Raw genomic sequence first — 13485 nt, forward strand, 5'->3', positions numbered from 1 at the left:
ATGGTTGCTCCATCGAATGTGCACATTTTCTTTCAATACATCATATTATTAAACAGAATTCATTGCATGTATTTGATTATCATGATTTTGTTTTCATGAATTTCAGAAGATGCTGCAAATATTTAACCACTATGATCAAATTAAAAAATAACAATCAAAGTCGAAGGCCTGCCGTGTTGTGTAAATCAACAGGTAATTACTCCTAAAGTTGTAAATATAGACTGATTAAGTGAAATTTGACAGCATGTATCTGAGGCAAAGTGAAAAAAAAAAATGAAAAAAAAGCAAAACTGAATAGATAAAGCATATGCTGGCACCATCTGATGTCGGATGCATACATGTGACAAGGTGACACCCATGTGCACATGCACACACATGGAGGTGAAAACACACAAGAAAGGCACGGATGTCATTTTCATGCTCCTCCCGCTGCTCCGTGCTGAAAGCCTGCCTGTTGGTCGCGTTTGATCCCACCGAGGCGCCGTACTTCTGTCGGCGGCAGGGAGATCCCACTGGGACCCTGCTGCTTCGGTCCTATCAGCATGATGTCATCCTCTCCCTCTTCCCTTCGCTCCCTCTCTCGCCGTCACTCCCACCAAATCTCTCTCCACTTACCAGCCAGTCTTCCCTCCCTTTCATGTGAGGTTGTCATGTGTTCACTTCGGAGACAATCATCTTCAGCTGAGAGTTCTGCTGCGAATGCATCATTTCAATGCCTTTTGTAATATAAACTAATTGACATCAGAGTTCTAATTCGTTGTGTAGCTCTATAACATCTTTTTGTTTGCTGCCACACCCCATCACGCGGAGTCTGTCTCGTCACTACCAGCAACACAATAACAGGACTGTGTACGTCTGACATGTGAATGTGTGTGTGCAGCGTTCAGATGTGTGTTGCAGGTGTGTGCGGGAACGAATTGTTGCTGCGCTGGCATTTCGGTTGTTGTTGTCCTATTCTCCTCCTTATCAGCTGCTGAACACATTCCTCCAGACCAATGCTCGAGCAGCGTGTGTGTGTCTGTGTATGTGTGCCATGTTTAGCCATAATTGCGACCGTTTGTTTGGTACAGCCTGAATAAGTGCGTAACATTATGTATGAGTATGTGTGTGTATGTCAGTGAAATAGAGGGAGATAGGGCAAGGGAGAGAGAGAGAAAGAGATTGAGAGAGGGAGAAAGATAAAGGCATTTACTGCTCGCTCTCTCTGGGTCCAAAGCCCTTGGGTGGCACAGAAGAGTTTCACTGTGTTAATCTCTGTGTAATAACTGAATCACAGAGAAAACAATAGAGCTCTCTGTCCCTTTTCACAAGCCAAAAGGCCTTGGGGCAGCTGGTTAGTCTGTCTAGCTGTGTGAGCGTTAAAAGTGTGTGCATGTGGATGTGTGTATAAACACATGTACGCCTGAAAATTGAAAACCACACATAGAGCGCTCCGTATGATCTGAGTAAAGCGAGTGAGGTTAAGAGATGTTTCTAGCCGATTCCTGACTCACGCCTTCCAAACAAGTTTCCACAAAAAAAACAAAACAAACAAAAGCACACACAGGCGGGACAGAGCAGTCGGTTCATTATGAATCCAATGCATTGTGCTGGAATACAAGCGGGGAAATGATCCAAGTTTGTTGTTCGCTCCGCGACTTTCCAAGTGTCGAGTTCAATCTCTCCGCCGTCACTCGTTAGGAGCGTTCAGTCTTTGTCTCTCTTTTCCTGTCATTCCTCAGAGACGCAATCGGGCTCTTAGTATCAGCTGTTACTACAGGAGACATATAGGACATCAGAGAATTACCCCCCTGGCTTGACTGTGCCGTATATGTGTGGGTGATAAATGGACAGACGGAAAGAAATGTTGCTTGATATGGAAAGAGAAAAAGAGAGACGAATGTTTACCTAGAAGGTACTTCTCCTGCCTAACCAAGAGGACCATTCTATGAAGGATATTTGCAGGTTAGTTAAGTCCAATACACTGAGTATTTTAAAGTGCTTTTGTTCGAAGGACAGCATCAGGAGTTCAGCACAAGGCCTGACAAAACATGCCACCCCCATATGAGGGTCTTAACATACCGCACAGTGCGTCTAGCCGCATTCGACAGTTGTCAAGGAAACAGACAACAAATTAGAAGTAAACAAAAACGAAAGAAGCCGGATACGCTGGACAATGGAAATATAAAGCACCAACAATCAAATCGGTAATGACTAACAATTCAAGACTCAAGCATGAAACAGGAAAATACATGAACTAGTGGTTACTGTGGCCGCCATTTCATACTTGATGCTAAGGGTCACATCATTATCAAATGTATAATCGGGCTGCATTCGATGGGTAAATGCAGTCATGAGGCGTTAAATATAAATCAAAGAGATTTGTATATGAAGAAGAAGAAAGCTCATTTATCCAGCTGTTCTCCAAAACAAAGATCACCTTTTTTTTTCCCCCAATAACTGACCAGAAACAGAACGTAGTCTGCCACATGAACTAAAACAGTCCGATTGTGAGGACAAGAATTGGCTAGAAACTATTAGAAAGCTGTTTGGTTAATTGGAGAAATTCGAATTCAGGGATCCAGACTGCCAAACTGTTCTTCAGCCATTTGTCCTTGTTTTTCCTTTTTTTTTTTTTTTTTCATTTCTTGTCAACAGGATGAAACTGCACCTTTGCACAACAGAAGACGAAGAAGTGTAGGAAGTGTTCTGTAAATCTTTATAAAGTCTCACCACTCCTCCGAATTCATAAACCTCACACAGGCGTACAACGGCAACAATGCACTGACTAACACACTGCTGGCACAAAAAAGAAAAAATCTATAGCAGAAATGAACAGCGTGGTGAATTTCACACACGTGCTAATTGAATTTTCAAAACGCAACCTCTGCCATGTATAGTTCATGCTAATTTATTCGGCGATAAATATCTAAACATTCGCTTTGGTCTGGCATCGACTATGACGGGCCGCAGGGTGTTCATTAGGTCTGTTAAGCGTCAAGTTAGACTAGACACCTTTGAATGAATGCATTTGTTATGCTCAACACACACACACATACAACATACAACTACGAATGCCCTTCTGATTAACCTTCTGTACACTGCTAGCTTACCATTTAATGACATTATTCATTTTGCCTTTGACCACAGAGATTATATGCAATCAGAGGTCACGGATATATTTGAAGGTTTCTGCTGTTCCCTTTCTAGTATGTTGACTACTATAAAAATTTCAACAGGTCATAATGATCCCACTTTAATGATAGATCAGCTCTCTCCTCACCAGTTAATGATATCTGGCCTGTCTAGGTATTCCTACACATACCTTGATCATGTGAAAAAATGCATGAAAAAAAAAACGATATTAAACATAGATATGCCATAGAGTACATGCAGATTAAATGAAAGAAGACAAAGAAATATGCATGTGTTGGTATTGTTCGAATGACAGCATACTCTGGGAAATCTACTCTTAAGCCACTTCACCGCAACTGCAGTGCCACTACATGCAGCAGCTACAGTCATACGAGTCCATTATTGATCAAACAGAATGAGTACGCCTTCTTGCTGTACTTTGATGTACACCTCACAAAGTCTAATCCCCTCCCTCTGCTGGCCCATTATATTACTTCATCCCTGCAGTGGGTTGGTGATATTTGTGCTGTCATAGCAACCAAAGCAACCGGGCTAATAGTTACCATGGTATCTCTACAACTGGACCTCGATGGCACCACGGACTCTTGCTGGTAACCTGCTCACCCCTCAATTTACCCTGCAGTGTATGCGACAAAGGCAGAAAACAAGACAGTGGGTGTATGTTTTTTTCAACTGATTACAGTGGGATACATTCACTCTTCACGTGTTTGTGTGTGTGTGTGTGTGTGTGTCATATGCACACCTACAATAAGTGCAAGAGCCAGACACAGCATGGATCCATCTCCACTCGGCCCCCACCAATCAGCCAACAAAGCGTGTCCACTGCTGGGCATGAGGCTGAGGGCAGCGAGCCTCCGCTGGAGAAGCTGGCGGAGACCTCTGTATTCTCTCCGGCCTCCCGCTGTCTTAGTGAATGTACCATAATGGGAGAAAGAGTAACACTGCCTGACTAACCATGAGAGAATGGAAATTCAATTCGCTGCACAGTATGAGAGCAGAACATCCTACACTATATACAAAACAGAAAGAAAAAAAAAGTGTGTGTTTGCATGTCCTGCCCCCTGTGTGTGGCCACGTCGTATGCGCAAGTGTGTTTCTCTGGCACGAAATTTACTTCAGTGACCTATCAAAATCACCCTGTACGGGGGGAAAAAGGAATTGACTCCACTTAAAACGGGGTTTGTTGCAATACTCTCCTGGTGGAAGACATGGAAATGATGTAACACTTTGAAACACTTGACGAGATCTAAAAACTTCCACTCCTGGCTCCCCCCTCCTCCCCCCCGACGTCATAACAGTTTAAAGCTCGGTGTGCTAGCGGGCTAAGAACCTCCAAAAGATCAAAGCCAAACACCTCACGGTGCCTTTGGTTTCATTAGACCTTGTGATCCCAGATTATTCAACAGTTCAACAAAGTTGTCACACATCAGCGAAGAAGAGGCGGAAATCAGCGCTTCATTATTTAACCTTAACGGAGTAAAATTAAGTATAACTACTATTTCTTAAATTGGACAGAAGACAAATTTTCCTTCTAAATGTACACTTGGAAGGCTACGTTAGAAAACGTAAAAGACAAAGGGATACAGGTGAACCACAAGACAGTATTTCAACAAAACGTAAGAAGTGTGTTTAACCAAGACACTAAATCCCTTGAAGCTCTTGGGACACTGTTCTGTGGCCAAGTCTGACTTCTGACCTTACTGAGGACTGTGCAGTAAAACGCTGGTGAAAAAAATTAACATTTTAGAGCTACTGAGATTCATAAATGGTAACTGCCACACGGTAAAAATCACAACTATCATTTAAATGTGACCTTTTGATTCTGGAAACATTATTATTGATCATCTACAAAGAGTAACAGTGCAGATGAGGTAGCCTGCCTGCTTGCTGTGTATGTGAAATCAATACAATTTTATTTTATCTATTGGAGAGGAAACCTAGCTCATTCCAGCATAAAAAACCTCTCCGAGCCAAAGGCTCCGCTGAGAAAACATCTTCCACGTCTGCAGTGCAGGTCAAATTATCAGAATTAATAACACAGGCAAACTGGCAGCAGGGAGTTACTAACTCAACTCTCCCACCTCCACAGTTTTCTGCCAGTGGCTCCATCTTTCCTTCCGTCTATGCGTCTGTGCACACAAATGCATGTGTGTGTCTGAACAACTCCCCGGCTGCAAAGTGGATTTTTGTTGCAACTACAGTGTATATAATCAATTGTTTATCTCTCGCTTTTGGAATATGTGTCGTCTTGTCTGTCTGTAGTCCATAGAGAAAAAGTGAGGGGAGAAAAGAGAGACGGCAGTGACAGGAATGGTGTGTGCGTGTTTCTGTGTGCGAGCTTTGCAGTTTCTGTGTATTTCTGGGAATCAGCGAGTCTTCTTTTCTCAATCCCTTTCAAAAGCCTCTCTCTGACACATAAAGTCTTTCCCTTCAAATCTCTGGCACAAGCCCAAACCCAGCAGATTTAGAGCCTAATTGGCCTAAAGAACAGCGAGGGGTATCTTGTCTTTGCAAATGACTGTGTTTTCTTCTTTTTTTTCTCTTTCACAAAGAATATGCAAACAGAATTTGTTTGGTTTGTTTTAAACAGTCCCAAAAAACTGAGTCCCCAAACTAGCAAAGTAACACATGCAGACATATACCATACACGCCAACGAAAATTAACTGTAATTCTAAAATTACAGACAGAACAAGTTAAAGACCAGATGGCATTTTAAAATACCAAGTCACCATTACTTTGTTGCATGTTTCAAATGAAAGTTGTCAGTAACCCACGCATAACCAGTTTTTTCAATCAATCTCCCGTTCTGAGCATGAAGCCAGTCGTTAGTTAAAGCGATCAAACCTCCTCCGCGTTTCTGTTCTTCTTTGGATCAATGTAGCTCCTATCAAGACTCCACCATCAAACAATGATGACACAGACACGCCCGTGCAAACCTATTCTGCTTTCAGTGCTGCTACCAAGACGCCTGTGCCCGACGAAATCTCCAAAAAGCACGCCCGGCGGATCCCAGCCATAATTGGTACGTTAAGCAGCGAGGGGTGGCTCTGCTTCGCGGGCATTTCACGGGAAAGCCTGTGGGCCACTTTTTCATTCTTTACCCATTTCATGATTGAAATCATTCCAAAACACAAAATGTTTTTCACCTCATTTCTTGCGAGCAAGAAACAGCCGAGCTGATGTACTACTGTGGTGCCACTGTGTACACACATCGTTAGAAATTCATGAGCTGCACAATATCTAAGTTAATTTATATGCGGATATCAACAGAGAGTTACTTGATGAATTATACATAGCAGATGCAACCCACACAAGACAGATGAGTGAAATTAATGTGCACTTGCAGTTCTAGAGCCTGGCCATAGTTAGGATCTGCAGAGTATACCCAGATATCACAGGGAATGAAGAAGTAACATCAAATGCTATTTATTAGTCAATTTTATTCCAAATGAGTAACCATGAAATTCCCTTTGCTATGGTATTGGATGTCAGAGTTCTGCACTCCTACTAAACGCTATACGTTCTTGAAGGAAGCTGGGCAAAACAAGGTTTCACAGTGAATTTGAATGCAGTCTGGTGAAGCGATTATGTCAAAGCCTGAGCCTCCAATCAACTTGAGTGACCTTGAGCAAAAAAAAAAGATGGCTAGTTTAGGAATATCACTCTCCTGTTTGCTTATGGGCATTTCATGCAACACCGCTGCACACCCGAGAAAGCTACATCATGGGGAAAATAATAAATAACTCCTCAATATTAGTTATTCATGTTAGTTATGATAGCTCAACTGGCTGAGCCGGAGTCCCATGTTCAGGGGCTATAGTCCCTGACGCAGAGGTCATGGGTTCAAGTCCCGCTTGTGGCCCTTTCCTGCAGGTCCTTCTCCCCCACTTTCCTGTCTCCTTCTTGACTTTCCTATCAAATAAAGGCAAAAAGGCCCAAAAAATAACTTAAAAACACATATATGTTAGATATTCACCCCTCAAACGACAAATCATAGCTTCAAATGTGTTTATCAATGCAGTTATTGTGTCTCCATTAATTCAGTAACACCCTCAAATTACATGATTTCTAGCCTCAGATTAATACAGTTAAATTGCCTTCACCCTCTTGACAGTCTCATAGCTAGAAACTGTTTGAATTCAGCAGTTTTATTTTGATCTTGAGCTGAGATGCATGGATATACTTTGGTTGTTTAACACAACATTGTGTTATATTTGGCACCACTTGGAGAAGGCGTACTGCTCATCTTTTGCATGCAATAACAGGCAAATTAAGACATCTGAGAAGACAGTTCTCTGATCTCAAAAATGCAAAAATATCTAAGCTGAGGGAACAAAATAAGTACACAGAGCTCATGATTAGTGATTTAAAGGAATGATTTGGAATTTGGGAGGATTTTCTCTGAGTCTTTTCTGCAGTGACACCTCGCTAGCTTTGCAGAAAATAGTTGGGGTGGAATAATGAAAAATCCTTTATTCCAACATTATCCCACTTGTTGAATTTCAAATCGGCGAGTACCTCCAGCGTCCACTTGCCTGCTTGAGGATCGTAACATGAAGCATTCTTCTTCCTGATGTCTGTGATATATAATTCATGGACCACCACCAGCAACACAACAGAACACGCACCTTTAGCTTCATCATCCTCATAACTACATGTTTTGATGGTCTCTGCAGTCCGTGGGAGATTCACTTGTATTTTAATCTGAGAACATCTAACAGAAGAAACTTGCGCTGTTAAGTTAAGAGAAAGCATTTTGTTGTCAGGCGAGCCGTATAACAAAGGATGCCCCCGGAGGAACTGGGCATAAATAAAAATGCTGAATTTCAGTATGGAGTATATGCAGCTTACACTGACATGAGCTTTACTCAGAACAAGCGCAATGTGTAGCTAGACAGAAAACCTGCCTTTGTTTGCTCAGGGACTGTGAAATGAAATCGAATAATGTGGACAGCAGGAGCTGAGGCTCGACTGTGGATGTAGCTCTCCAGTGTCAACACACATCAATAAACAACCTAATAAAACGCCCCGTGGTCAAAACATTATTTCGGCTGCTGTTCTTCTTTCAGACATGCTGAAACACTCACAGTTAAATCTTCGCTCAGCTTCTTCCTTACAAATCATCCTACGTGGTCTACAGGTGGTTGCTGCTGCTGCTGCTGCCACTGCCTTTTTTTTTTTTTAAAGCACCTCTCACCTTTCTTGTCTTCTTCTCATGTCAGCCCTTTTCTTTTGCTGCCTCTGATCTCTGATGTCCCTCTCTTTCTGTCTCCATACCTTCCTTTTTTTTTTTTTACCCCTCCATTGATCCAAGCGCACACAACTCCACACAAAAACACCACCACGCCAGAGCAATAAACTGAGGTGGCTCAATCTATAAACGGGCCATGGCGGTGTGATCTCTATCTCTTTTGGTCTCTGTCTTTCCCATCATTTCCATCGCATCCTTTTTTCTGCAGATGTGAGAAAGCGTTTGACTGGCAGGTGGAAGTAGCCACAGCAATACACAGCTGATAAGGATCAGTGTGTGCTGCTGATGGGCTGTCTGCTGATCCAACCACAGGCATCGGGTATGGCATTTATACCACTTGGCTGGCCTCAAGCTTTTAAGATAGATACACCGCTCTGTGTGTGGTGTGTGCGTGTGTGTGTGTGTGTGTGTGTGTGTGTGTGTGTGTGGGATTACCCAAGATTTTGCGAATGAGAAAGTGAGAGGAGAGCAACATGATTTTTTTTTTTTTGCAAAGGACAGTCCAGATTTGATTTAAAGCAAGTAACTATTTATTTTGAAGACTAATGATGCCACGTTTCACAAAATTAATGGTATTTTCCAGTAACGCTGGGTCACCTCTGCGGTGAACATGCAAAATATCTCTCTGATATTTACAATTTTCTGTGTTCAGCTGACTATCCTAATGATTTAAGAGGTTAGCCCGTCGAGTCATTAAAAGCGGTTTGCATAACATAAAGTTTAAACTAACAGATTGTTGTTGTAGCAGTACAGTTGGAGTCTGAAGTGAAGAGAAGTCATTTGCAAGATTTAAAACCGACACTGCAAAACATTATTTCATGTTTGTCACACTTCTGAAATGAAGTTTAATTAGTTATCATTACCGCTGCACGATCGGCTAGCAGCAGGACTCCGAAAATAACTTTTTTCCAACTTTTGAAATAAGTAAACAACTTGATTCATCTGCTTGTTTATCATGGTAAAGACATTTCTAAGTTCCGCACCAGATATCTCATGTTCAATCGACTGTTTCAGCAGTTCAGCATGCAGTTTTTCCACTAGGCTTTGGACTTGGCATATGCTTTAATTCAAAGTCATCTTGTGCAAATGTGCACCAAAACTAGAAAGATTTTTTTTTATATATATTTAACTCTTTAGGGGTTTCAAAATTTTAGAGATCTAATAATTAGCCATCTTGGATGATCAAACACTGCAAGTGACGACTACCCTCAAAATTCTAGACATTAAAAAAAGATATAATGCTTTCCATAACTACCAGTTATTCCTCCTTATTAGTGATTCAATAGCAATCAGAAGAGCTGCTGTATTTTTAAATTAAGTCACATCAGAAAATACTGTGTTCATTTTTTGTGCTGACAAAAAAAACACATAATTCGTCGAATCTGTAGATTTTGACAGCTTCAGCAGATATTATATAACTGTTAATTACAGGTGTCCAAACCTGAAAAAAAGAACATTTATTTTCACTGACAGTGTATTTAAACACTAAAATTTGCAGAGGCGGTGTCAGACACACATGGATACTCAAAGAAAGTGACACACAAACTGACTGCAAATTAAGCTTGCACAGATACTACTGTGAATGTGCCACCTTAACCATGTTTTGTAAAATAAAAATTGACTTATCGTGTGTCTTTTGCCTCTTTGATATCTTTTTGATTTGATTTTGATTGAGATATTTATTTTGAATATGTAAAAGACAAGTACCAAGTAAACAAAGGATTAATATTATATATATACATACACTTATACACATAAATATCCATACACATACATACAAAACAAAGTCATATAGCAAAATAAATATGTCGCAAAAGGTCTACATATTCGAAAAAGAGTGAGAAGAAGTAACTTCTCTGTCAGTTGATGGGAAACTGATTGGTCAATGTGCAGGCCACTAGCAGCACATTAAGCTTAAGCTTAGCGTGGTTCACTCACCTTTTGCTGCCACTTGACTACATGCAGATGACAGTAAAGCTCAAAATTAAACGAGAAGTCTTCTGCTGGCAATAAATCTTTGTCATCTAAGCTAGTGTTGTTATCCTCTTTGGTGTTGGTGTGTTTCTGCTCACTTCTCCTTCAACAAATACTGTATTTTCTTGGCTGTGTCGTTGCCACGTCACGCTCACCGTCTCCAGCACTGAAGTTTGCTTTCCTTCCCTAAATTAATCTATTCGACAACCTTGACACTGGACTTCTGCAACAACAAACTAAAATATATGATTATTTATATTTCTCATTTTCTGCAGGTGTCACAAGCTCAGCCCTGCAGCAGCTTCTACTTTCTCTGTAGGTGGCTGCAGGTTTGTAGCCGCAGGTCAGACTGCTCGCTGTGTCGATGCTGGCTGGACCTAATTTCAGGTGTTTCGCATCAATATCATTCTGTGTCCTTATTTAGACAAAGAAAGCAGAGATCTAACAGAACAGCCAAGAAATATACAAACAGACACGCACTCGCCCACACGCTCACATACATTCAGGCGCAGGTGTTCATATCCCATCAAACATGTTATTTCCCACTTGACCAGCCAGAAAGATAATACTATGTTGCTGTGCAAAGAGTCTATAGATGAAGCCAACAATATATCTCCCTGCTTCCTGCTACATAACATGTCATTATGCCAAATCTTTTTTTTTTTCTCCTCTCTCTCTCACACACTTTCACTTCAGCTCTCACGTTTCCTCCAGTTAGGCACAGTAAGACCCATACAACCGCAGCTCTTGTTTCAACCTTTGTTTTTTTTTAGCATCTTTGGAAATCAGACCAATTATCCACACTGTGGAAATTGTCTAATTACTTTCTCACACCTAGGTTTCACCGACTGGGTCAGAGTGCGTGTCAATTCAGGAAGCTACGATCCTGTGTTTTAGTCAATTATAGAGCAACAGAAATGAACAGATAGGTGGAGGAGACACAACCGCATTAACAGAATGTCAAAGAGCTGGATGCTAAAAAAAAAAAAAAAAAAAAGGAGTGGAAGCAGCCACGCACACCCCTGTGTGCACAAAAGGACAACACTCACCAACCTTTGGACATATATTTATCCTGATGGCAAAACCCCCATACATGCAATAAAGGTCACAATCACACACTGCAGCAGATGAACAAAAGCAGTTCCACACCAGTCTTATGTACACCCACAAAGCATCTCTGGGCTATATTTTTGCCCAGGGAAATCAAGAAGATATGTGCTCGAGCTACAGCGTCTCTTTGATGCTCAATTAAGTGGCAGCCCCGACTAACGGAGCCAATTATTAATTCAACTTAGCAAGTACAGTGTGGCAGGTACAGTCGTGATGTCACGGCTAGGCAACCGCAGCCTGCTTTCACTGCAGGGCCTGTGCTGCACACGTATCATTAGCTTTTAATATGCAGCATTTTTAATTTTTTTGACACTGTAGCGCGGTGCAGCTCGGCGGTTTTCCTCGTCACATTCTGCTGCTCCGCTTTTTCTTCACACTTTTCTACCACTTCTTGCATTTGTTGATTCCCAGTCTCTCACTCAGCCTCCTCTCACTGCTCATGAGCCCCTTTCACTCCTCAAAAAGCTCTGTCGCCGTCTTCACACCCCACCACCCGTCTTTTTTAACTGTTTACCGTTTCCCGTGAATCTTCTCTCCTCACCCACCTGCGTCCTTAACCCCCCACCGTCTTTGTGCTTTTTTTTGTCATTTCTTTCATCTTCCCTTTTGCCTCTTTCGTTTTCTTCATTTCATCTCTTTGCATCTTTCTTTGTTTTCCCTCGCACTGAAGACGGAAGAGATGGCGGGAGGATGACGGAGCGGAGGGAGAGGAGGAGGGCAGTGGGCTGACAGAGGGAGTCCCATCTGCAGCGAGCTCATTAGAAGATGGGAGGAGAGTCGGCAGCAGAGACACACTAGAAGGCATCCACACAGCCTCCTCTCTCTGTCTGTGTGTGTCTCTCTCACACATATTGCTGCCTCGCTGGACTCAGTCCAACACTGACACATCACTACCTCCCCTCTCTCTCTCTCTCCCTCTCTCTCTCTCTCTCTCCCTGTCTTCTTCCTGCTGCGCTCCTCAAAGTCCTGCTCTCATTAATCACTACAATATACAATACACAGCAATTGGTGAATGGTTTTACCTTTTACCACCTTCCAGCACTATGAGGCTATATATTTTTACTACATGTGGCATCAGTGGAAATCGAGCCATAAATCCAAAGCATCGTTAACAGTGGACAACTTTTCTTCCTTTCTTTCTTCTACAGTGCCAAAAAAAAAAGTGTATGATACATTACTAATCGGAGGATAAAACGCTCATGGACGCTGAAGGCTTCATGCCGACTTGCTGCCTGAGCTTCTTCCAGATTTTGTAGGTGATGCCATTTAGCGATCCCAACAAACGCATGACCTAATTTTAACGCTTGTTTCCCAAAGTGAGTACACTGTAAAACATTTTAAGTTTTTTTTAACTGGACGCAGAAGTCCACCCGTTGCCTTAAAATGTGCTTGCATTGATGTTGTTTGTTCAACATTGTTTTGAGTTTTTAAATTAAATTAACTAGCAGAGTTCACCAAACTTAAGAAGTTCAATAAAGGGAAGATATTAGGTTGAGTCAGTAGTTGGAGACTTGCTTTGCATTTTACAGTTTTTCAGTTTAAAGGGTGGATTTTTCTATCAACCTAAAAAAATGTGTAGCTGCAGCTGCTGAAGCCATTTTACATCTGAGTAAGAAGACAACAGAAGGCAACATCTTTGGATGCTCCCATTGACTTTTTACAAATAATAAAAATATGGGGGTAAGAACTGAATTCGGTAGTTTGTCGTGGTTAGAAGTTCACAAAATTTTACTATTATGGATGAAAACAATCACGACTTTTTTTAAAAGTCATTGGACAAACAGAAAGTTATCATCTGTGTTTTGTTCAAACTACAAACAAGTAGTCTAACTCTAACCATGCTTTCTAGGAACTCTAGGAGTTGTGTTTCTAATAAACTTTATTTAATGAGTTTAGTGAACTATCTGGGTTTCATGCATTCAAATGCTTGCATCAGGTCAAAAGCGCTCAAGTTAGAAGAGCTTTCAGTCGATCCTCATTCCAGTTTTCTGCCTCTAATGACTGGAACTCTTTG

At 41.5% G+C, this 13485-nt stretch overlaps 1 protein-coding gene across 3 annotated transcripts in view; it reads right to left on the reverse strand.

The window, feature by feature from the left end:
* The window catches only part of ctnnd2a (catenin (cadherin-associated protein), delta 2a), a 272067-nt gene that overhangs the window by 252272 nt on the left and 6310 nt on the right, over window positions 1–13485 (reverse strand). The window contains exon 1 of one of the 3 annotated variants that reach the window (XM_008276294.1): window positions 3678–4407. The exons of the other annotated variants lie outside the window; for them this stretch is intronic. The gene's annotated coding sequence lies outside the window, so the exon portion shown is untranslated. Of the gene's footprint in view, window positions 1–3677; window positions 4408–13485 lie in introns of those variants that run through there. 3 annotated transcript variants of the gene reach the window in all.

This window comes from Stegastes partitus, unplaced genomic scaffold (genome assembly GCF_000690725.1).
Source record: "Stegastes partitus isolate 25-593 unplaced genomic scaffold, Stegastes_partitus-1.0.2 Scaffold68, whole genome shotgun sequence".
NCBI classification, from domain to species: Eukaryota; Metazoa; Chordata; class Actinopteri; family Pomacentridae; genus Stegastes; species Stegastes partitus.